We start from the raw sequence: 26,019 nt of genomic DNA, 5'->3' as shown, positions 1-26,019 counted from the left end.
AACACCATAGATGGGGTGGCTTGTAAGCAACAGAAATTTCTTTCTCACAGTTCTGGAGGCTGGAAAGTCCAAGATCAAGGTGAGGGTAGATTTTTTTGTCTGCTGAAGGTCCACTTCATCATACATGACACCTTCTCACTATGTCCTCACAGGATGGAAGGCACAAGGCAGTCCTCAAGGTGTCTTGCAAGGGCACCAATTTTTTCATAAGGGCTCCACCTTCGTGACCTAATTACCTCCCAAAAGGCCGCACCTCCTAACCATCACCTCCTCTCCTTTCCTTGGTAATTAGCTCCTACCTATCACCTTGGTAATTAGCTTTCAGCATATGAATGTAGGGGCACCCAAACATTCAGACTGGAGTACTCATCTCATACAAAGTAACAGCAGCAATGGCAGTGGTGGTGATCGAGTATCATTGTCCATCCTTTTGGCACTTACGTTGAGTCTGTCTCTGTGTGTGAGTGGGATTGAGGCAGCCCTGTTTTATTAGGGGTAGTGGAAGCTGGCTCTCACTGCACTGTCTTTGACAGAACTTAGTGCTGTTGAGAGCATTGCTTTTGACATCCAGTATTTCTATCATGGAGTCTGAAGCCCTTCTGTCAGGGGTTGTCAGTCTCTGGGAGGTCGATGCCAGGATCTGGTTTCCAGCTCAAGAACCGTGGGGTCCTAGAACCACGTCAGACTCAAGTGATGGGGAAGACCTTGTTCCCTCTTCTGTCTGTGGTGGAGGACTCCTCTGAGGCTGCTGCTGGTTAGGAAATGGTAAAGAGCTTTCATTCATAGAAAAAGGAAGGAAAACAAAGCACCAATGCTTTTATCAAATTCAGCATTACGCACTTCCTGTTTAAGGAAGAAGGCTCATTTTCCCCTAAGTTGAAAATATTTAGTGAGGAGCAAAACTCTTCAGTTCAGAGCTAGGCACAGATTTGCACAGGCAGTGAAATATGTTGGGACTCTCATTTTTAGATAGGTTATTTTTTATTCCAAGCAAAATAAACCAACTTTAGCTCATTTAAGAAAAAGAAAATTAAAACACACATACACATATTATACCATACACACATACATATTAGAAGGCTACAGGATAGCTCACAGAATCAAATAAAAAGCTAAAGAATCTGACTGCATATGGGACAGGAAATTAGGAACCTAGGTTGGAGACATTAATAGACTATTCATTAGCTAGGGGTTCCTCATGTCACTTTACTCAGGGATTCTCTTTTCTGGAGATAGTTAATTGGCCTTGCTTGGTGATACGGTTTGGTTGTATACCCACCAGAATCTCAACTTGAATTGCATTTCCCAGAATTCCCATGTGCTGTAGGAGGGACCCAGGGGGAGATAATTGAATCATGGGGGCCAGTTTTTCCATGCTATTCTCATGATAGTGAATAAGTCTCATGAGATCTGATGGTTTTATCAGGGGTTTTCACTTTTGCTTCTTCTTCATTTTCTCTTGCTGCCACCATATAAGAAGTGCCTTTCACCTCCCACCATGATTCTGAGGCCTCACCAGCCACGTGGAACTGAAAGTCCAATTAAACATCTTTTTCTTCCCAGTCTCAGGTGTGTCTTTATTAGCAGCATGAAAACGAATGAATACAGTACATTGGGACCAGTAGAATGGGGCGTTGCTGAAAAGATACCCGAAAGTGTGGAAGCAGCTTTGGAACTGGGTAACAGGCAAAGGTTGGAACACTTTGGAGGGCTCAGAAGAAGACAGGAAAATGTGGGAAAGTTTGGAACCTCCTAGAGAACTTGTTGAATGGCTTTGACAAAACTGCTAATAGTGATATGAACAATAAAGTCCAGGCTGAGGTGGTCTCAGATGAACACGAGGAACTTGTTGGGAACTGGAGCAAAGACGACTCATTGTGTTTTAAAATAGAGACAGGCAACATTTTGCCCTGCCCTAGAGATCTGTGGAACTTTGACTTGAAAGAAATGATTTCGGGTATCTGGTAGAAGACATTTTTAAGCACCAAACCATTCAAAAAGTGACTTGGGTGCTATTAAAAGCATTCCATTTTAAAAGGGAAACAGAGCATAAAAGTTCAGAAAATTTGCAGCCTGACGATGCCGTAGAAAAAATATCCTATTTTTTGAGAAGAAATTCAAGTTGGCTGCAGAAATTTGCATAAGTAGCAAAGAGCCTAATGTTAATCCCCAACACCATGGGGAAATGTCTCCAGGCCATGTCAGAGACCTTCGCTGCAGCCCTTCTCATCACAGGCCTGGAGGTCCAGGAGGAAAAAGTGGTTTCATGGACTGGGCCCATGTTCTCCGTGCTGTGTGCAGCCTAGGGACTTGGTTCCCTTGTGTCCCAGCTGCTGCAGCCATAGCTAAAAGGGGCAACATAGAGCTTGGGCTGTGGTTTCAGATAGTGGAAGCCCCAAGCCCTGGCAGCTTATACATAGTGTTGAGCCTGTGGGTGCACAGAAGTCAAGAACTGAGGTTTGGGAACCTCTGCCTAGATTTCAGAAGATGTATGGAAATGTCATCTATGGATGTCATCTAAGATGTATGGAAAAGCCATGTATGGAAATGCTGCCAGGCAAAAGTTTGCTGCAGGGGCGGGGCCCTCATGGAAAGCCTCTGCTAGGGCAGTGTGGAAGGGAAATGTGGGGTAGGACCTCCACACAGAGTCACTACTGGGGCACTGCCTAGTGGAGCTGTAGAAGAGGGACACTGTCCTCCAGACCCCAGAATGGTAGATTCACTGACAGCTTGCACTGTGAGCCTGGAAAAGTCACAGACACTCAATGCCACTCTGTGAAAGCAGCTGGGAGGGAAGGTGTGCCCTGCAAAGCCACAGGGGCAGAGCTGCCCAAGACCATGGGAACCTACCTTTTGCATCAGTGTGACCTGGATGTGAGACCTGGAGCCAAAGGAGATCATTTTCGAGCTTTAAAATCTGACTGCCCAACTGGATTTTGTATATACATGGTGTCTGTAACTTCTTTGTTTTGGCCAATTTCTCCCACTTGGAACAGCTGTATTTACCCAATACCTGTATCCCTGTTGTATCTAGGAAGTAACTAGCTTGCTTTTGATTTTACAAGCTCATAGGTGGAAGGGACTTGCCTTGTCTCAGATGAGACTTTGGACTATGGACTTTTGGGTTAATGCTGAAATGAGTTAAGACTTTGGGGGACTGCTAGGAAGGCATGATTGGTTTTGAAATGTGAGGACATGAGATTTGGAGGGGCCAAGGGTGGAATGATATGCTTTGGCTGTGTCCCTGCCAAAATCTCAACTTGAATTATATCTCTCAGAATTCCCACGTGTTGTGGGAGGGACCCGGGGGGAGATAATCGAACCATGGGGGCCCATCTTTTCCGTGCTATTCTCATGATAGTGAATAAGTCTCAGGAGATCTGACGGGTTTATCAGGGGTTTCCACTTTTGCTGCTTCCTCATTTTCTCTTGCTGCTGCCATGTAAGAAGTGCCTTTTACCTCCCACCGTGATTCTCAGGCCTCCCCAGCCATGTGGAACTGTAAGTCTAATTACGCCTCTTTTTCTTCCCAGTCTCTGGTATGTTTTTATCAGCAGCATGAAAATGAATTAATACACTTGGTAACATGCCAATTACTTGAACAAGGGAAGGTAAGGTACCTTGCTTTAAAAGTGAATGCCAAAGAGAAGAGCAGCTCCTCAGTGAAATAATGAAGCTGTGTTAGCTGATAGGAGAACAGGTTGCTGAGGAGGCCATAGGAACAGATGTCTGCCGAAGTGTCTCTGTTTCTTGTCATCAGCCTCATTGCTGTAATAGCTCTCCAAGGCTGCCAGAGTTTACATTTATTTAAATGGAGTCAACAAGTTTCTGTTTCATAGCATCTCTGGTAAAATTAAACTATGTAAAAAGGGGGGATTACAGTTTTCTCATCAAAAGTAAGATCTTTGCCTTGTCTTTCTGGCCCATCTGGAGAGAAGGAGCTTGGGCCATCCTGAAGAGCTTTGGTTGCCTCACCTTTCTTTCTCTTTAAAAGCTCCATTCTGGGGATTCTAGGGGTTTGGGCCCCAAGGTCTCTAGTTAGCAAGCCTAGTGCTTCCTTAGGCAGTAAACTAAAAATAAGTGTCCTCAGCACCGTTCATGTTGGCCATGACAGTTGGGCCATCATTTGACCACAAAGATACTTGTCATTTGGGGGTTTGGAAAAGGGAAACACTTAAATGCTAGTTTATCAGCCAAAAGAAGCTGCAACAAAAAAACACAACACTCATCCTACCCACAGACTTCTGGTCTGAGTATCAACTTACAGGAGAAAGTTTAGCCTGTTACAATTTAAAGGCACAGAGGCGTTTCTTTATTTACACATTTGCTGGGGGAAGGATGGATGATGCGAGCCCACAGCAGCTGCCTTTTAGAAGTTCCCAAGGAGACTTTAAAAGAGAACAGAAGTGTACTTTAAAAGGTGTTGGAACATTTGCAAAATACAGAGGATCAAAGAAGGAAAGCTTGCAATGATGTATAGTATTAATATTTTGGTGTACTTCCAAACCTGAGTTTAGATCAAGAGGAAGAACTTAGGGGTCGACAGCACTGTGCCATGGATCGAGAGGTTCCCGTCTTGTTGCCAGGCTGGCCCTCCTGTATCACATTCGGAAATGATGCCTGAATGAAAGTAAATGTGCAGTCAGTGCAGCTACTGTAAAGATGTGTTTTAATGACTTTCATTCATAGAATTTCTTCATTCGTTTAATATTACAACATCAAGGTTTTCCCCATGTTTCAAAATTTCTTTGTTCCTATTATTTTAACAGCTTTATAATATTTAATCAAATGGCTGTTCTATAGCTAATTGAACTAGGACCCCAGCATTGGACAGGGAATATTATAAATAATGCTATGATGGGCATCTTTGTGCATAAATCAGGGCATTGTTTGTCAAAGAAGGGTCCAGCCTCAAACCCTGTTGGGTGAGAGGCCATGGTGCTATCACTTTTAACTCTGTTAAAAGGCAGCTCTTCATTAGACAAAGTTTAATGATCTAGGTCATGGGTTATTCTAACCCAATTTATCTTCACCCTGTTTCTTTTTTTCATGTCTTCAGAAGTCATTTCCTATTTTGTCAGCAAGGAGACTAGAAATTAAAAAGATAAACTTTATTTTAGATATTTGTTGCTAAGTCAGAAAAAAACCTGATGAAGATCTGCAAGAACTGGGGCAAAACCTGTTTAGGAAAATCAATCAGACAGGTCTCAATGCTGCTTTTAAAAATATAGTTTAAGTGTTCTTGCATTTTTTTAAATATATTTTACACTACTATTGTAAAACATGCCTCCATTATGCATGTAGTACTTGTGTATTTGACAATCATAGCCATAACATTTATTTTTAAGGCAGGAAGGAGGATTTATAAGACTACATTGTTTCTCCTTTAAAAATATCTAAGCTGCCTCTCTTAGAAGCCCCTGGGGCCCAGATATTGATGTGATTTCTCTTCCCTACTCCATTTATCTCATCATCTAGGCATGTATTTTTAGAATATTCACTATAACAACGGTCAAAACAAAAACAAAAGCTGACATTAATTGAGTACTTACTGTATGCCAGGTGCTAGTCTAAGACTTTGAAGGGGTGGATTTGATACACTGAATCTTAATAGAGGGAGGACATCTACTTCAGGTTCAGTGGACCTTTTTGAAGAGGTGACAGCCATGGGAAGAGGGTCAGGGGATGACTCTGGCATGGGCGAAGGGTCTAAAGTGCAGAAGCGTGTGACCCATTCTGTTGTGGCTGGGAATTAGTGACAGCATGGGAAAGTGACATCAAATCCAGCTGGAAAACTCTTAAATAACAAAGGGACAAGATCCAATACACATCCTAAGAAAAGCATACACATCTCTATGAAGATAAATTGTGGGGTGGACAAGGTGTGCAGAGGAAGGTACTGTTGATGTAGTGTGGGCAATGGATGATGAGGCCTGGACTCAGGTCTGCTGGGGGTTGGGGTGCACAGAAATAGATATGTCATAATGTACTTTGGAGATAGAATTGACATAACTTGATGGTAAACTGCAGAAACAGAAAATAGAGTAAGGGAAAGGGAACGGCCAAGTCTTGAGTTTTTTATTTGGGCCCCTGGGCTAGTGGTAGAGCCATGGTCTAAAATGAAAAAATCTGGGGGAGTAACTGATTCACTGGCGAGGAAATGGAAAGTTCTATTCTTACCTTGTTATTTGCCAAAACTGGCATTCTGACTAAAATTAAAGAACACAAAACTAGAAGCTCTAACCTTTCTATAATCAAGTTTGTGTTGTAAAAAGAGACCAGATGTTGGGTTCAGGCAGACCTGGGACTGCCATTTCAAGTTGTGTGACTTACGTTAATTACCTAGCCATTTACCACTTGATCCTTCAATTTCCTAATTTATTTAAGAGAGAGTTAATACTACCTGCCCTACATGGATGATGATATAGCACAAGTACACCTCCTAGCGCAATCTCTGGCACATAGTAATTCCATTTCCTAAATGTTAGTTGCATTTCTTTGAAATAACCTGCACAAGATAGAGCCGCTGTATGCACTAAATTCTTCCATGTGGGTGACCTGGGCATCCCTCAGCCTGGGTGATAGGATATGATATGTATGAAGGGCACCTGAAAGGCAGGGGTGGCCCCAGATAGACCTGTCACTTGCCATCTGAAGTCCCAAATGTTTCACTCTTTCAGCTGAAGGCTTTTTGCCTTTCCAAAATACCAAAGGTCATGAGAAAGAGAATAGTTTAAAGCAGGGGTCCCAAACCCCTGGATGACTGACTGAAGCTTCGTCTGTATTTACAGCCATTCCCCATTGCTCACATTACCACCTGAGCTCTACCTCCTGTCAGATCAGCGGTGGCACTAGATTCTCATAGCAACGCCAACCCTATTTTGACCTGTGTGTGCGAGAGATCTAGGTTGCATGCTCCTTATGAGAACCTAATACCTGATAATCTTGTCACTGTCTCCCAACAGCCCCAGATGGGACTGTCTAGTTGCAGATAAACAAGCTCAGGGCTCCCACTGATTCTACATTATGGTGAGTTGTATAATTATTTCATTATATATTATAATGAAACAATAATAAAAATAAAGTACACAGTAAATGTAATGTGCTTGAATCATCCTCAAACCATCCCTGCCCCTGGTCCATGGAAAAATTGTCTTCCACAAAACAAGTCTTTAGTGCTAAAAGGGTTGGGAACTGCTGTTTTAAAGCATATTTGTCAGCCATAGAAAGTCATCATACTGTAGTGATTAAGAGCATGGATTCTGGAGTGATTGCCTGGGTTTTGAATCTCATCTTTGCCACTTATGAGCAAGATCCCTGAATTCTCTGTACCTAAGTTCCCTCATCAGTGAAATTGGGAAATTAATAATTTCTACCTCATAGGATTGTTATGAGTTTTAATGAAGCTCATATTTATAAAACCATAAAACAATGCCTGGAAAATAGTAATCACTATATAAGTATATGTTAAATAAAATAGTAATCATTAAGGTGTTGGAAAACAGATTACTTTGAGAAGATGAGAGAAGGGCAAGGCTGAGGAAGAGAGGGAGGGCTCAGGAGTAGCTAGACACCCAGAGAAAGTAGAAACAAGGCTAAGACACTGTGAGCCACCATGAAAGGAGCTGAAGACAGACTTTTCTGCCTCTCTATTTTGTCTTCTGAAGCCCCTGAAAAAAGAAAATTCCAAGATGACCGTGGTTTCAAACATTAAAGCTAAGTTTTTCCCTCTTAGAAGCAGCCTTTAATCCAGGTTGGGCTCAGGCAAGGTAACATACATTCAAATGTGCATTTCTGCTGTTGCCACTTCCATCTGCAAAGTCCCTCTACCTGGAGTTTATAAAAAACGTGGTCAAGGTGTGATATGGTCTGGCTGTATCCCCACCTGAATCTCATCTTGAATTGTAGTTCCCATAATCCCCCTTCATGGAAGGGACCTGGTGGGAGGTAATGGAATCATTGGGGGCGGTTGCCTCCATGCTGTTCTTGTGATAATGAATGAGTTCATAAGGTGCTTCATAAGGGGCTTCCCCACCCAGCTTCACTCCGTACTTCTTCTTGATGCTTCCATGTGAAGAAGGACATGTTTCCTCTTCCTTCCACCATGAGTATAAGTTTCCTGAGGCCTCCCCAACCCTGCAGAGCTTTGAGTCAATTAAAATTGTTTCTTTTATAAATTACCCTGTCTTGGGCATTTCTTCATAGCAGCATGAGAGTGGACTAATACAAGGTGTCTCCTCCCTGCCTGATTTGGCCTAAGTGTGTGGTATCCTATGGCTTATCAAGGTCTCAGCCTGAGTCCTGCCACATACTCTCCTCAAAAACCTCAAAGGATGGTTCATCTTTTCTGACATTATTTACAGTTAACTAGGAAGTTCAGAAAGTGTATGAGTTTCCTTTCATGTTGTCCTAAAGGAAAATGATGGACTTGGCTTGGTGGACTGTTTTATCTAGATGGTGGTTGGCTTTTATCGTTAATGTAATCCCCCATCTGAGCCAAACTAGGGATGGAACATCAGTCTTTTTAAAAGTTGGGGGAAAAGAAAGGCTGTTAAGGAATCCCCAAACTCACCTGGAACTCCGGCAGGATCTACATAACACTTCTCAATTTTTCCAAATGTGGTGAACATGTGTAGAAGCTGGATCACTTATATATTGCCGGTGGGACTGTAAAATGGTACAGCCACCCTATAAATCAATATGCAGTTTCTTAAATAAATATACAACCCAACAATGGTTGGGTTGTCTTTAATCATTTATCCCAGAAAAATAAAAACACATATTTACACAAAGCCTGTGCTTGAATATGTATAGCAACTTTATTCAAAATAGCCAAGACCTGGAAATGACTCATATGTCCTTCAATGGGCAAATGCTTAAACAAGCTGTGACACATTCATACCATGGAATGCTACTCATCAATAAGAAGGAATGAATTACCAATGCGTGCAAACACCTGCGTGAATCTCCAGAGAACTGTGCTGAGTGAAAAAGGCCAATCTCAAACGGTCACATAAGGCTTTTGAAATAAGAAAATAGTAGAACTGAAGAACAGGTTAGGACTTGCCAGGGGTTAAGGAGGTGGTGTCAGGAGGGAGGTGGGGGTGGCTGTAAAAAGAAAGCATGAAGAATCCTTACAGTGAAGGAATGCACTGTATTTTATTGTATCAATGTTAACATCCTGGTTGTGATATTACATCTTTTTTTTTTTTTTTTTTTTTTTTACCAGATGTACCACTAGGGGAAACTGGAGAAGGGTACAAGGAATCCCTGTATGATTTCTTAAATTAGATGTGAACCTATAACTATCTCAATTTTAAAAGTCTAATTTTAAAAATTGGGGACAGGAGAAAGGCTGTTAACTTATCCCTAAGCTCACCTTGAATGCTAGCAGGACCTAAATAATACCCTTCAATTTGCCCATATTCCCTATTCCCAAAGACTTTTTAGTTGTAGAACAACCTAACCAGATAAAAATTCAGGCAAACATGTATTCCTTGCCACACAGTTAATCCCTTAGTTCACCTGCAGTTCATCCTATCACTCATTCATTCAGCAAACACTTATGGAGCTGATAGAGGCCTGGCCAGGAGAGAGAGAAAGAATAAGCTCTGGGTCACTTTTTCACTTTCAGACTTGAATAAAACATCACATGACAAGGTGGCTTCATGCATAGTAAAGGAATAAGTATTATGATAATGATTATGCATACGGGAAGTATAGAGTTAGCTCTTCAAGGGTAAATCCCAAAGGACAATGGGATCCAAAAGGGAGCCATCCAGCTACATTCTTCATTCCCTTCTCAACATCTTCCAGTAACTCTTCTGAAGAAGTCCCACATGCTGACTGAACACAACTTCCGAGTGACCTGCTGGGTCTCTTTGCAGCTCTGTGAAGAGGTGGGCAAAATGGTAATGTGGCTCACCACATCATATCATTCATCATATCACAATACATATATTATGTACTTTCCCTGACCTCCCTTCCCTTTTGCTCCTACATGCAATACCTTGAACTTGCACCTCTCAATTAAACTGTTGGCACCTTAATTCTTGCTTCAGGCTTTGTTTTATAGAAAACCCAATTATGACAACATCCAAACAAAGATATCAAGTAAGAAGTTCAAAGCTTAGAACTCAAGAGCAAAGTCAGGATTGGAGCTATCAATATGGTTTGGCTGTGTCCCCATCCAAATTTCATCTTGAATTGTAATAATCCCCATACGTCAAGGTTGAGACTAGGAGGAGATAATTGAATCATGGTAGTGGTTTCCCTATACTGTTCTCATGGTAGTGAATAAGTCTCATGAGATCTGATGGTTTTATAAATGAGAGTTCCCCTGCACAAGCTCTCTTGCCTGCCACTATGTAACATGTTACTTTGCTCCTCAATCACCTTCAACGGTGTTTGTGAGGCACATGTACCCTAGAACTTAAAGTATAATAAAAAGAAAAAAAAAAAAAAAGAAAGAGGGGAAAAATCATGTGGGTTGAAGTTAGCTGAGAGGTTAAGGAAGATGAGAGAGAGGGGAGGCCACAGGGCTGTGTGACATGGAAGTCATGGGTGGAAGTCAGTGAGAGCAGTTGCGGTGAGGAAGTAAGATTGGAGTGGTCAAAGAGAGAACAGTAGATGAGGAAGTCGAAGTAGCTAACATCATAGACAAGACTGAAGAAATTTAAATGGAAACAGGAAGGAAGTAAATTGGGTAGGAGGAGACTAGTCTGTTTGCCGGGTGCTGAACCTGGGAAATGTGTGTGAGAGAAGCACATTGTCCTGGAGTCAAGAGACCTGAATTCTAATCCTTTTTCTGCCAATAATGAGCTGAGGAGGCCCAAGGTAAATCCGTCCTCTCTCTGGGCATTCATTTCCTCATTTGTCAAATCAAATGTCTCTCAGGTCCCTTCTAGCTCAGAAAAGCTATATTCTATGGAAACATTGAAACTAACAGAGAAGGAAAAAAATGGCTGGGGAAATCAGGATCCTTGAGAGGATAGTGTAAATCCTTAAGGGGAAGGCAAAGGATATTTACTTCCTAGGGTGATGGTCAGGATTAAATAAGGTAATTCAGGCACAGCACTTAACACAATGCCTGACACAGTCAGAACACAATACATTTTATTTATTACTAGAAATACTAGAGTTAGTATTAGTAGCTGAAACTTGCAGAGAATTGTGGTGCATATATCTGCTGCACACAAGAAAGTGCCAGTGGAGGTAACGCAGGAAGGATGAGAAGAACCAGGGGCCAGTCACTGCCTGGAATGGCAGTGAGGCCTATGCTAGGGGCCACTTGAAGAATGAAGTGTGGGTATGACTTTATTACTCCAGAGATGGTAGTCTAGGTGGATGTGAGGGCACCTCAAAATGAGAAGGCACTTTACCTTTAAAGATGCTTTCTGCTGGGCGTGGTGACTCATGCCTGTAATCCCAGCACTTTGGGAAGCTGAGGCAGGTGGATCACCTGAGGTCAGGAGTCAGGAGTGGTCAAGACCATCCTGACCAACATGGTGAAACTCTCTCTCTCCTACCAATACAAAAATTAGCTGGGCATCTTGGCGGGCGCCTGTAATTCCAGCTACTCGGGAGGCTGAGGCAGGAGAATTGCTTGAACCTGGGAGGCATTGGTTGCAGTGAGCTGAGATGGCACCATTGCCCTCCAGCCTGGGCAACAAAAGTGAAACTCTGTCTCAGAAAGAAAAAAAAATGCTTTCTATCCTACATAAAAGTAAGGTAGTGAGACAAAGAGCCAAGGATAGCTAAGCTCACATCAAAGAACAAAGTTGGAGGATGTACATGACCACACATCAAGATCTATTGTAAAGCTACAGTAATGAAGACCATGTGGCATCAGCACAACAAAGAACAATGCAACAGTGGAACAGAATAGAGAGCCCAGAAAGAGACTCATGCCATATACAGACACTTAATTTATGAAAAAGGTGGCACCTCAGAGTAGTGGGTCTTAATCAATAAATGGTGCTAAGTCAAATGGATATCCGAGTGGAAATAAGAATGAAACTCAACTCCTGCCTCACACCACAGCAAAAAAAAAAAAATCAATTTTATTTGGTCTGTAGATTTAAATATGAAAGCTTCTAAAAGCTAATATAGGAGAATAGCTTCTTGGCCTAGGGGTAGGCAAATACTATTAAATAAGACACAAAAAAGTACTAATTATAAAGAAGAATATTTATACATTAAATTTCATAAAATTAAAAATGTTGGTTCATCAAAAGATACCATTAAGAAGATGTTTTAAAAGATGTCATAGAGTGAGAAAAGAGACTCACTATACATATAACTGATAGAGGATTCACATTCAGAATATATAAAGAACTCTTAGGCCACGCGAAGTGACTGACACCTGTAATCCCAGTACTTTGAGAGGCTAAGGTGGGATGATCACTTGGGCTCAGGAGTTTGATAACAGTCTAGGCAACATAGTGATACTCCATCTCTAATTACAAAATTCAGACATTAAGGAATTCTACAAAAAAAAAAAAAAAAAAAAAAACGGGCAGCCTAACTGAAAATAAATCAGGCAAAATACTTGAGCAGGCACCTCATAGAAATAGAACGGCCAATGAACACATGTAAAGGTGATCAATCTCACTAGTCATCAGAAAAATACAAATGAAAATCATATTGATGTATCACTATACACCCACAATAATGAAAATAATTAAAATTTCAGATGATACTACATGGTGGTGAGAATGTGGAACAACTGAAACTCTCATTGGTGAGAACTTAGAATAAAACAACCATTTAGGGAAAAGTTTGGCATATCTACTAAACCTAAATGTAGTCTGTACAAAACCTTTCAAATCCATTACTGGTATATATCGGGCAGAAATGAGAGCTTGTGTTCATCAAAGACATGCACAAAAATATTCATTGCAGTATTATTCATAAGAGCCCCAGATAGAAACAACCCAAAGTTCATCAAGAATAGAACAGATAAACTGTGGTATATTCATAAAATGGTATACTGTACACAATGAACATAAATTAATCACTGCTACACACGACATTGATGAACCTCACAAATATCATGTAGAATGAAGGAAGCTAGTTATAGAAGAATACATGTCATGTGATTCCATAAGGGGCACAGGGAGTGCTCTGGGTGCTGGCAATGTTCTATTTGTTGACTTGAGTGGTGTTGTATGGGTGTGTTTACTTTGCAACGATTCAGCAGTAATTCATTTAAGCTTTGTGGACTTTTCTGTATGTATTCTCTACTTTAGAAAAGAAAAGATAAAAACATTTATCTAAAAAAATGAAACAGGTGAGGTGACCTGTATTTCAGTAAACAATAAAATGTTTCTCCCGCCCTGCTTCTGACACCCTTCCTACATCTGAATTCCTCACTGCATGTGAACTTGTTGTTCTCATCAAATGAGTCAGGCAAAATGGAAAAAAAAAAAATTAATGGATCTTGATAGATGTTTTCTAAGTTTAATGTTGTCCTTATAAGGTCATTAGAAGCTCTACCTTCAAATAAAACTATCAAACCTCACCGTCCCTCCCTTTATTTTTAAGGAAGCTGAAATGGTGGCTCCAGAAACAATAGGGCTCCTGGGATCAGAGGGTGGGGGGAGATTAGAAATCCATTCATTTGTTCATTCACTCATTCACTTGACAAATATTTATTAAGCAATTATTGTATCTCAGGCACTATTCTAGGCACTGCAGCTAGAACAGTGGACAGAAGAGAAAAAGTCCCTGTTCTCATGGAACTTACATTGTGGTAGTGATGGAGAATATACTGTATTGTAAGTATTTTTAATTTTTTGTATATTATGATGCTTTGACATCTTTAAAAACTTTTCTGGCTGGGGACAGACTGTCCCTCCTAGGCCTAGCTGATTCTTAAAAGGTAGCAAAATGCTCATCTGGCACAAGCTTTTGTTATGCAAACTAATGAATCCAGAGCTATAGCTCATTGATTTTGCCCATGCCCCCCAAACAAGCAATATCCATCTGCCTTAATCATCCCAGAGCCAGGCATCAGGCAACTAGGCACCACCCCTAGAGTTTAAAGCCTGCTGGAAAGAGTCAAACTAGCCAATTCTGAACAGTTTACCCCCCTTGCTTGCCTTTCCCATGGAAAGCCCCCAAAAGGCTCTGGCCTAATGTGTTTGCCTTTCTTTCGTCCTCTGCCTCCTGACTACCTCAACGCTTCCCCATGTGGTCTTTCATGGAGTGGTGTATCTCCTGTCTGCAGAACCTGTGAGTAAAATAAACTTTGTTTCCCTGAACCTCTCTTGTGCCTCCTCTTGTGGCCACACCTGACTGACCATCACTAAAAGAAGAAAAGCATATATGAACGACGAGGAAATGCCACAGAGAATTGTTTATGCTGCAGTGATGGGATGACCAGTTCCAGAGGTATGATTTTGCTGTTGTATGGAGGATGGTCAAGGAAGATCTCACCCAAAGGAAAGGGACCCGAAGGAAAAGATGGAGTGACCACGTGAATATCCGGGAGGGAACTCCCGTGGAGGGAAACTGAGGTGAGAACAGCTAGGAGGTCAGAGTGGCAGAAGGGGAATAAGCAAAGCTGAGAGCCATGGGGGATGAAGTCAGACAGGGAAGGGCCAGGGCAGATCATCAGAGCCTCTGTGGCCATTGTAAGGACTTTGGCTTTTTCTTTGCATTAGATGAGAGGTGCTGGAGGGTTCTGAATGGAAAGAGTGACATGACCTGACTCAAATGTTAAGAGTCACCCAGGCTGCTGGGTGTGAATAGACAGAAGACAGGTGGAGCAGAAGCAAGACCTGCTAGGAAGCCATGACAGTGACAATGGCGAGATGGCGGTGCCTTGGACCGGGGGATAGCAGTGCAGATGGCAGAGAGCTGGATGTGTTTCATGGCAGTGAAAATGATTTACTGTGGAGGTGGGTTGTGAGACAAACCGAGGAGTCAAGGTTTTTGGCCTGAGCAACTAGAAGAAGGATGTTCTTGAGATGTTGGTAGACGGTTCCGGAAGGCTGTTTGCACATGTTCAGATATCCAAATGGAGATGACAAGGAGGCAATTGTAGATAATGAAGCTGAAGTTGAAAAGCAGAAGTCGGGACTGAAGATACAAATTTGGGTGTTGGTGTTTAAAGCCATGGGATTGGATGAGATCACCTTGGGAGAGGATATAGACAGAAAAGAGAAGTCATCCAGGCCTTGGTCCTCTGAGATCAGCCCTGCCCTAAATCCTGCTTCCGCTGCAAGAAGAGAATATCCTCATGGTGAAGCAATTGGCCCCATTTTGCCTTGTGCCAGATAGCTGATTCCTTAAGGTGTGAGGATAAATGAGGCAACACCACCTCCTGGAAATTGAACCTCATTGGAGACCAACCATTCTGTGAGGGAAACAAAGAAACATCCTCAGTGAACATCTCCTCTCCCTGTCCTCAGCTCAGTTTGAGATTTGAACTAGCAACCTAGGAGACAAGCTTCTTCATGCCTCTACTGGCTCTCCAAGCACCCTCAGCCTGCTCATGCTAGTCCAGCCCAGGGCATTCTGCTCCCCAAAAGAGAGCTTGGTCTCTAGGCAAGCAGGGTGTCCTTTCCACACTGAGCCAGAGACTGACCACCGAAAGAAAGTGAACTCCGAGGCAGCAGCAGCCTGGCTAGGAGCTGCCCCACACATTTTACCCATTAGCTGAAAATCTTTTCTAACGATTTCCATTCCCCTTATAATGAATCATCAAATAAGCAGGGCCCCTGCTGGAAGGTTAATAAAAACCATACAGGATTTTATGGTCTGTGCAAAGAGAAAAATTGGCAGTCTGGGGCCCTGGAAGGCGGGAATCCGAATCTTTTTCCACAGTGGATCTTTAGTCCTGAAACCAGATTGCAGGAGGAAATCCTGAAACCAGATTGCAGGAGGAAATGAAGAAGAGTGTGGGGGAAGAAGCTCTTGAAATACCTCCCAGTTTTCTCTCTTCCTCATCTTTTGTGTCACCACTCAGGCTCCCCAGGACTCGCCTGAGGGAATCCCAGCCACAGAAAGCACCCATGGAAGAGCAGAGAAGCTGGAGAAACAATAGCAGCAGAGATAGCATTTACTGTACTCAACTTTCTGGTCCCCCAGCTTGCTGTCCAGATACTCACTCATTTCCCACCTTAGCTGTCATTCTTTTAAAGGATTCTTCCATACACTTGGTTTCCCTACCCATGCCCTCCTACCCTCAGCTTGATCCCTTTTTCCTTCTCTCTGAATAGATACAACTATTCCATGATCATCAGAGTCTCAACTGCCTAGTACCCATCTGAAGCCCTCCCATTCTTTCATCCTCTCACATTCACTAGAGACTCTACTCTTTGCTTTTCTGCCCAGAAGGAAAAGTGGTCCAAAGACCACACATCTCAAAGCTGGGGCAGTATTTATGTAGCCAGTGTTTCATTTGTTTCAGGATGGAGTTCATTTTAAGTCGTCTCTGGGAGCTTGGTACACAGCAAAAAAAAAATGAGGAGTTTGAGGTCCCTTGAGAACTGGAAAGACAAGACTTCTTTTCTCTTACCTTCAACCAAAGTCCTAGAGCACAAAAATGAATTACAATTGATTCTTTGCTTCTTGTAGCTGGTGAGATAGCAATGGATTTTGCTGTAGCCGAACTCCATGTACAAATGGTGATGTAAATCAGTGGAAAGGGTGCCTTTCTTAGTCCTCCTCCTCATGGTGTTCCCTACTGCACACCAGGGATCCTCAGCAGGACCTACAGGGGCAAGCATTAAAAACAGTCCTTTGGGTTCAATAAAAATTTGGTGAAGATGCCGCTAGTGCTAGGTGCCTCTTGTGCTCTAAAGAGAGGCCTTGCAATTTACCAACCCAAAATTTTCATTCATTCCTTTATTCATTCAGCCTTTTTATTGAATGACTACTATGGCCAGGTTTGGTGCTACATGCTTCAGCCAGAATGGTGAACAAGACAGATGAGCCTTACAGTAAAGGTGGAGGGAGAGGCAGAGATATAAACAAATTCATCAAATCATTACACACTTTAGTAAGTGCTATGAGATATTTGTGGGCTGCTAGCCCAGAGGGTGAGGTTTGATGAACTGCAGGCTAAACATAGAAATAAAAGCAAGTTGCATTTTTTTTAATGACTTGCTTTTACATGTAACTTAGGAAATGTTTTTTGGAGAGTCACATCACAGCAGGAGTTTAAAATGGAATTGCTTACTCCTGAGCTAGGACATCAACAATATCCATGATCTCATGGAGGCAGATTTCATCTCCTAAAATGCCTTTCAAATGATGTGGGTTTGCCTCTATTCAGGAAATAAATCAAAAGGACAGCCCAATCGCCCCAGCAACAGACACTACTGGTTTTCTGCTCAACAGCTGTTCTCTCCTTGCCCCATCCCCTTTACATGTCTGGGGACGTCTTTGTGACATTGTGCCTGAGAGAATGGTCTAAAGCTCACTAGTAGGCACTTGTTTGGGGAAAAGTGGATCATGTCATCTACTTGAAGGAGATATTGGGAGGTCCAAATAAAGGCATGGAAGTTGATGCTTGCCCTTCTTAAATTGTTTTCCCCTGGACTAAGAGAACGAAATCTATACCATAGGCCTATGACTTCTCAGTTCCTCTTAATAGGACTCAAGCCACAAATCCTCTTCTGTAGCAACCCAGACATGTGGCTATTTTCCTACTCTTTGGTAACTGAGGCTCTGCCTGGTGAGGAAAGGGTAAGTGATCATATTTTAGAGAGACCTGTAAACCCTAGTTGCCTTCCCCTAGCCTCCCCAATCTGACCTCACATGGTTGGAGTTCTAAGTGTGACAAAGGCTCTTTAGAGACTTCGTCTAAACCTGACTTGATTTTAGATCAACAGAAAGTGTATGTATCCTTTTCATGGAACCATTAAGTTCACCCTTGGGTAAACCAGGACAAGAAAGAGAAACTAAAGCTTTCCTATGTTAGGGTAGAAGGAAAGGTCTGTAAAGTACATCTTTTTTTTTTTTTTTTTTTTTTTTTTTTTTTTTTTTTTTTCTGTTCCTGGTCTGTTAAATTGTCCCACCAGATCAAACCAGATTTACACTCCAACTTGTCCACATATCCAAACCAGCAGCAACCCCTGATGGTTGAGGGATTTGATCAGGTCCTTACCTTATTGTTCTCCACCAGCTTCCATGTCCACCTTGTTCTACAGCCTCCATCTCCATCCCTCCTCTGGTTTCTTCAGATTTGATTGCTTTCTATGGCTCTGCTTTCCCTGATTTTAGAGCCATGCTTTAGCTCTCAATGAGAGATCTACACCCCAACTTGACCCAGCTTGATATGAATCCCATTAGCATGGGACTTGCTGACCTGTTCCAGTGCTTTCCCTTTCTTCTAAGGCACCATTGGCAAATGCAGACTCCTATGGCTGGTGCTTCCTCTACCAAAGCACATCAGGCTAAGCATAAGATGGATGCCACAGTGGGTAGGTCATGTTTGTAAAATTAGACCTTGAACTAGTTTTCAGTTTGCCCACTTCTCCTCTCATCTTGATAGTATCCATATCACCTTTGCTGTTAGTCCTAGTCTTGTCTTAGGAAATGATCAACTAACTTAGTCCTTAACCAACCTGCTCTGCATCTTAGATTTGAACCAACATTCTCTCTCCTGATCTAGTGCAAAATGGGCTTGTGTTTATCTGCTGAGCACTCTTTGAGAGAAACCACTTCCCTCTCTCTCTACTTTTGCTCAGTCACAGGATCTAGCCCATCTCTAGCCACAAAAGTGGGAGTGAGATCAGTCATACTATTCAAATTTGAATTCATCTGACCCCAAAGTTTCATTAGTACATAGTTGTGCCTCTAGGTGTGAAAACTTGGAAGCCAGTAATTAGAACAAGGTTGGGCTGATAAACTCTGTGGTTGAAAGAAATGAGAAAAGAGTTCACTGAGTACTGTAGGTAATAGAGCAGCCAGTGGACAGTCCACTTGGGGAAATTGGAGGGGCTGGTGTTCCACTATAGAACAATTTTGTGTCTTAATAGAAATATCATCTTGTATTTCTTGGCCACCTAGAATCTCATCTAGAATCTGCTCTTGTTGGAACATGCTACTTCATCTGGGAAAGATCCCACGTCTGAACAAAAGTTGTCACATAAAAAAATTTTAAAAAAAAATTTTACCAATAGTTGTTTTATTATTATTATTATTATAATATTAACTTTTATTTTAAGTTCAGGGGCACATGTGCAGGTTTGTTATATAGGTAAACTCATGTCACGGGGATTTGTTGTACAGATTATTTCATCACCCAGGCATTAAACCTAATACTCATTAGTTATTCTTCCTGATCCTCTCCCTCCTGCCACCCTCCATCCTCTGATAGGCCCCAGTGTCTGTTGTTCCCCTCTATGTGTCCATGTATTCTCATCATTTAGCTTCCACTTACAAGTGAGACCATGCAGCATTTGGTTTTCTGTTCCTGTGTTATTTTGCTAAGGAAAAAGGCCTCCAACTCCGTCCACGTTCCTGCAAAGAACATGATCTTGTTTCTTTTTTATGAATGCATAGTATTCCAAGGTATATATGTACCATATTTTCTTTATCCAGTCTATCACTGATGGGCATTTAGGTTGATACCGTGTCTTTGCTATTGTAAATGGTGCTGCAATGAGCAAACGCATGCATGTGTCTTTATGGTGGAACAATTTGTATTCCTTTGGGAACTCTAATGGGATTGCTGGGTCAAATGGCATTTCTGTCTTTAGGTCTTTGAGGAATCACCACACTGTTTTCCACAATGGTCAAACTAATTTTAAAGAACCTTTTTGGGGAATGATTATGCAGTTGTTATGTGACCTCCTATAATATATTGTTGTTGAGAGAACTTTCTTTTTGGGCACAAGTATATAATACTTAAAGAAAACCCAATATGAAAGCTTTATTAGAGAAAAAGAAAGATTAGTAAACTGGAAATTAACTATTTGCTTTTAAAACAGAGGTCTCCACAGGACATGGGGGCTTATTCTTGTAATTCTAGCACTTTGGGAAGTTAAGGTGGAGAATTGCTTGGGCCCAGGGTTCAAGACCAGCCTGGGCAATATAGTGAAACCCTGTGCTTAAAAAAAAAAAAAAAAAAAAAAGAAAGAAAGAAAGAAAGAAAAAGAAAAAAAGAAAAGAAAACAGAAGCCAGTGTTTAATTATTTTAAACCTGGGACAAAAATATTGCTTCCTGGAACATTATTTTTCACAATAAAATTTGAGAATAACTCCCTAAAAACCAAATGAGTGGTTCTGCTTCAAAAAGGTGTAGCAGGTACATGTTTTCCTATTTTTTCCCTCTAAGTACAATGGAAAACTTTGGACATTATATATAAAACAAAGGTAGAAAGGCTCTAAAGGGAAGAAAAGAAGGTAGATTGGCTGGGGACTTAGGGACCAAGGAACAAAACAGTGCTGAGTTCCCTGGGTTCCTGGGCTTTCTTGTTGCCGCAGCTATTCCAGACTTGGGAATAAGGAAGATGATAACCTAGAAATGCCAATGGGCACAGACAAAAAAAGCCACAACAAAAGACTGTTCTCTTTAGCCAAGGAATAGGAAATGAGTAGCCCAGCAAGACAGAGGACTTTTAGACCAGAACCACTCTACTCCAGTCAGACACAACAGAGAAAAACAAAACAAAACAAAACAGCAAGAACAACAACAAAAAAACACTGTAGCCCCATCTCCACTCATACCTGGAAAGGCCTAATGGGGAGTCTAGATTTCTACCCTAATTAGGCTGTGATTAGGCCCCCAACACTATTCCTTACCTCCACCATTCCTCCAGGGTGGTGTCAGAAAATGCTGAATAGAAAAATCAGGACTTTATTCCTGCTTGGTGAGAAGAAGTATCCACACCACAGTATCAGTGGAGACTATGTGGGAGCCTGGAGTTTTACCTCTGCCCAGCAGTGAAGAGGTGCCTCTCCCTCCCTCTTTCCCCAAATGGTGGCATGTGAGAGGAGGCCTAATGCAGGGTCAGGACCTTTGTCACAGCAGTAGTGTGACTCTCCCCATGGCATCAGTGGAGGCCATAGGGTATGCGATAATAAGGCATTCCTACTCCTTCCAGCCAGGGAGGTATGAGTGGAGCCCTACTGGGGAGCCAAAACACTGTCCACCAGCCAGCAGTAATGAGGAGCTTCCTTGAGTGTCCATAGAGGTTAAATTGGAGCATGAACTTCTATCCCCACATGGCAGTAATGAGAGGTGATCCTCTTTCCCCTGCCAGAGCAATGTCACAGGAAACCAGTGAAAACAGAGGTTTAAATAAAATCCAGAGTCTCATAATACCACAGATATTCAGGTTTTAATTTAAAAATCACTCATCATACCAGGATCTCCAATGGAACAAGACAAAACAATAGATGCCCTTATCAAGATGACAGAAATGTTAGAATTATCTGCAATTATTTTACAGTAGCCCTCATAAAAATGCTTCAAGAAGCAATTAGTAACACACTCGGAAAAAATGTAAAACTAGAATGTCTCAGGAAAATAACAGAAAGTCTCAGCAAGAAATAGAAGGAATAAATTACTAAATGGAAATTCTAGAACTTAAAAATACAATAATTGATATAAAAACTCAGTGGATGAGCTAAACAGCAGCAGAATAAAGAGGAAAGAGGAAATAATCAGTGAACTAGAAGGGGGAATAATAAAAATTACCCAACCTGATAGAATTTTAAAAAAGAAATAAACAAATTCACAATTATAGTTGAATACTGCGATATTCCTTTCTTAACAATTGATAGACTACTTAGACAAAAAGTTAGCAAGGATATAGAAGAACTCAACAGAACTCAACACCATCAACCAATAGGATGGAACTGACATTTATAGTGCCCTCTACCAAACATCAGCAGAATACAAAATTCTTTTCAAGTGTGCGCAGAATATATAGCCAGATAAGCCATATCCTAGTGTATAAAAACAAAGCAAACAAACAGAAAAAAAAAAAACCCAAAACTTAAAAAATTAAAAAGAATTGAAATCATACTGAGTGTGTTCTCTAGTCCAAATGGAATGAAATTAAAAACAATAGAAAGTTACAGAAAATTATCCAAACACTTGAAAACTAAATAACACACTTTTAAATAAACCTGGTTATTTAGAAAGAGGATCAAAAAGGAAGGCTCAAGAAAATTTTTAAAAAACTGCTCACCTGCCTGAATGAAAATGAAAATACAAAGTATCAAAACTTGTGGAACACAGCCAAAGCAGTACTGAGAGGGAAATTTATAGCACTAAAGGCATAAATTAGAAAGGAGAAATGTCCTCAAATCAGTCACCTAAACTCACTTGTCAATAAAAAAGAGCAAAAATAAATACAATGCAAGTGGAAAGAAGGAAATAATAAAGAGCATAAATTAATGAAGTGGAAAACAGAAAACAATAGAGAAAAATCACTGAAACAGTTTGTTCTTTGAAAAGATCAATAAAACAGACAAACTTCTAGTAGGACTGATAAAGAAAAAAATAGAGAAGACACAAATGACTGGTATCAGGGATGAAACAAGGGAAATCTTTATAAAACCTCCAGACTTTAAAAGACAATAAGGAAATACTATGAACAACTCTACACTTATAAATTGAACAACTTCAATGAAATGGACCAAATTTTCAAAAAACACAAACTACCACAACTATCCAATATGAAATAGATAATTTAATAGCATTATAAATATTAAGGAAATTGAATTAGTAATTAAAATAAAAACTGTCCCTCACAAAGAAATTTTCACATACTGATGATGATTTCACTGAAGAATTCTACCAAACATTTGAAAAAGAATAACAATAACTTCCATAAAATAGAAAAAGTAAGGTGGGAAGACACATCCTAATTCATTTTCTGAAGCTAGTGTTACCCTGATCCCAAAACAAGAGAAACACAGTTCCAAAAAAGAAGCTGCAGACCAATATCTCTCATATATATAAATGCAAAAACCCTTACCAAAATATTGGCAAATTCAATCCACAGTATATAAAAAGAATTATAGATTAGACCAAATGGGATTTATTCCACAGAGGAAAAGCTGTTTCAGTATTTGAAAATCTAGGTGGTCTATCATATTAACAGGCTAAAAAGGAAAAATCACATGATCATATTAAAATCATGCAGAAAAACTATTTGATAAAATTCAATACCCATTCATGATACTGTCAGAAAAATACAAAGAGAGGGAAACTTCTTCAACCTGATAAAGACCAGCTACGAAATACCTGCAGCTTCCATTATACTTAATAGTGAAAGACTGAATGCTTTACCCCTAAAATTGGAAAAGAGGCAAGGATGTCCACCCTTATTCAACATCATCTTTAGTCAATATTGTACAGTAAGTTTTAGTGAGTGCATTAAGGCAAAAACAAACAAACAAAACCCCCAAAAACAGAAATAGAAGGCCTATATATTGGAAAGGAAGAAGTAAAATCATCCTTATGACATGAATGTATAGTAGAAGATGCCAGGGAATCTACAAAAACTTCCTAGAACTGAAAGGTGAGTTCAACAAGGTTACAGGATACAGGATAAATATAGAAAAAGCCATTTTGGCTGGGCGTGGTGGCTCACACATGTAATCCCAGCACTTTGGGAGGCCAAGGTGAGCAGATGGCTTTGAGCTCAGGAGTTTGAGACCAGCCTGGGCAATATAGTGAAACCCCATCTCTGCAAAAACACAAAAAAAATAGCCAGTTGTGGCTGCGTGCGCCTGTGGTCCCAGCTACTCTGGAGACTGGGTGGGAGGATCACTTGAACCTAGGAGGCAGAGGTTGCAGAGGTTTCAGTGAGTTGAAATTGTGCCACTGCAACTCCAGCCAGGGTGAGAGTGAGATGGAAAGAAAGAAAGAAAGAAAGAAAAAGAAAGAAAGAAAGAAAGAAAGAAAGAAAGAAAGAAAGAAAGAAAGAAAGAAAGAAAGAAAGAAAGAGAAAGAAAGAAAGAAAGAAAGAAAGAAAGAAAGAAAGAAAGAAAGAAAGAAAGAAAGAAAGAAAGAAAGAAAGAAAGGAAAGAAAGGAAAGAAAGGAAAGAAAGGAAAGAAAGGAAAGAGAGAGAGAGAGAGGGAGGGAGGGAGGGAGGGAAGGAAGGAAGGAAGGAAAGAAAGAAAGAAAGAAAGAAAAGAAAGAAAGAAAGAAGAAAAGAAAAGGAAAAGACAATTTTATCTCTACAAACTAACAATAGGCATGTGGATATAAAATTTAACTATACAATATCATTTACAATTGCTAAAAAGAAGTAAAGTACTTAGGTGTAAATCCAGCAAAACATGTGCAAGAAGTGTATGCTAAAAACTACAAAAGCCTGATAAAAGAAATTAAAGAAAACTTAAATAAATGGACAGACATATATTGTGTTCATGCATCGGAAAACTCAACATGGTAAAGATGTCTGTTATCCTCAAATTGACATACAGTTTTAACGCAATTCCTATCAAAATCCCTGCAAGATATATTGTAAATACAGATAACATTATTTTAAAATTTATATGAAAAGGCAACATAACCAAAATAATTAAAACAATTTTTAAAAAGAAAATAAGGTGGCAGCGATCATTCTACTCCAATTCAAGACTATTTATCTGGCTATAGTAATCAAAACTGTGTGACATGTTGAGGGACAGACACATAGATCAAAGAAACAGAACCCATAAGTAGTCCTAAACAGATGCGCCAACTGATTTTTTCACAAAGGTGCAAAAGCAATACAATGGAGGAAGAATTAGTCTTTTCAAAAAGCAGAAACAATTGGACATTTATAAGCATAAACAAAACAAAACAGAAAAACAACTTCAACTTCAGTCTCATATCTTATACAATAATTAACTGAAAATGGATTATGGATTTAAATATAAAACATAAAACTATAAAACATAAAGAAAAAAACAGAAGATAAAATATTTGAGATCTAAAACTAGGCAAAGAATTCCAAAAGCATGATCTATTAAATAAAACATTTAAAAACTGGACTATATCAACAATTTAAAAAACTTCTTTGTGAAAAACTTTAAGAGGATAAAAAGACAAGCTACAGACTGGGAGAAAATATTTGCAAATTATATAGTTATGATATCTGGATCCAAAATATATAAAGAATTCTCAAAACTGAAAACAAAAAACCTAATTTAAAAAATTTTATGTTTGGGAAGACATTTCACCAAAGAAAACATCAGAGTCAAACATGCACATGAAAAAGTTCTTAACACCATTAGTCAATGCAAATTACACAATGAAATGTAATAATGAAATTGTATTAGTCTGTTCTCACATTGCTATAGGGAAATACCCAAGACTAGGTAATTTATAAAGGAAAGAGGTTTAATTGACTCACAGCTCTGCATGGTTGGGGAGGACTCAGGAAACTTGCCATCATGTTGGAAGGCAAAGGGGAAGCAAGCTTGGACCTTCTCACATGGCAGCAGGAGAGAGAAGAGTGAGTAAGAGAGGAACTGCCAAAGACTTATAAAACCACCAGATCTCGTGAGAACTCACTCACTGTCATGAGAACAGCATGAAAGGGACCACCACCATGACCCAATCACCTCCTACCAGGTCTCTCTTAAATACCTAAGAATAGTCATTCTATTCTTAGGTATTTACCTAAGATAAATGAAAGCATACAACCATATAAACATTTATGAATGTTCATAGCAGTTTTATTTCTAATAGCCCCAAACTGGAAACAACCCAAAAGGCCATCAACAGATGAATGCACAAACTGTATTTAAACAGTTATCAAACACATTGGAATATTACTCATCAATAAAAAGGAATGAATGATTGATGCACACGTTAATATGGAGGAATTTGAAAAAAGAAGCCAGACAAGAAAGAGTGCATAGTATGGGATTCCAGTTACCTAAAATTCTAGAAAATGTAAACTAATCTATAGTGACAGCAGATCAGTGGTTACATGGGTATAGGGGTAGGGAATGGATGGGAAGGCATGAGAGGGAGGGATTACCAAGGGGAATAAGAAAACTTTTCAGGTATATGGATATGTTCATCATCTTGAAGGTAGTGATTGTTTCAC

At 40.3% G+C, this 26,019-nt stretch overlaps 1 long non-coding RNA gene across 3 annotated transcripts; it reads right to left on the bottom strand.

The window, feature by feature from the left end:
- Window positions 1-8,797: 8,797 nt before the first annotated feature.
- LOC102140021 (uncharacterized) lies at window positions 8,798-25,421 on the bottom strand. Of its 3 annotated transcripts, XR_283885.5 has the most exons (5): window positions 25,318-25,421; window positions 19,397-19,476; window positions 18,119-18,224; window positions 16,526-16,720; window positions 8,798-9,889 (listed from the first exon to the last, which is right to left on the bottom strand). It is a non-coding gene; the product is annotated as an uncharacterized lncRNA (long non-coding RNA). The 3 variants fall into 3 exon arrangements; XR_010580836.2 differs by lacking the exon at window positions 18,119-18,224; XR_010580835.2 differs by lacking the exons at window positions 18,119-18,224; window positions 19,397-19,476.
- Between the last annotated feature and the right edge of the window lie 598 nt (window positions 25,422-26,019).

The sequence above is a fragment of the Macaca fascicularis genome, chromosome 14, assembly GCF_037993035.2.
Source record: "Macaca fascicularis isolate 582-1 chromosome 14, T2T-MFA8v1.1".
NCBI lineage: Eukaryota > Metazoa > Chordata > Mammalia > Primates > Cercopithecidae > Macaca > Macaca fascicularis.
Note: the sequence above shows the minus strand (reverse complement) of the source record. Positions and strands in the feature narration are given on the sequence as shown.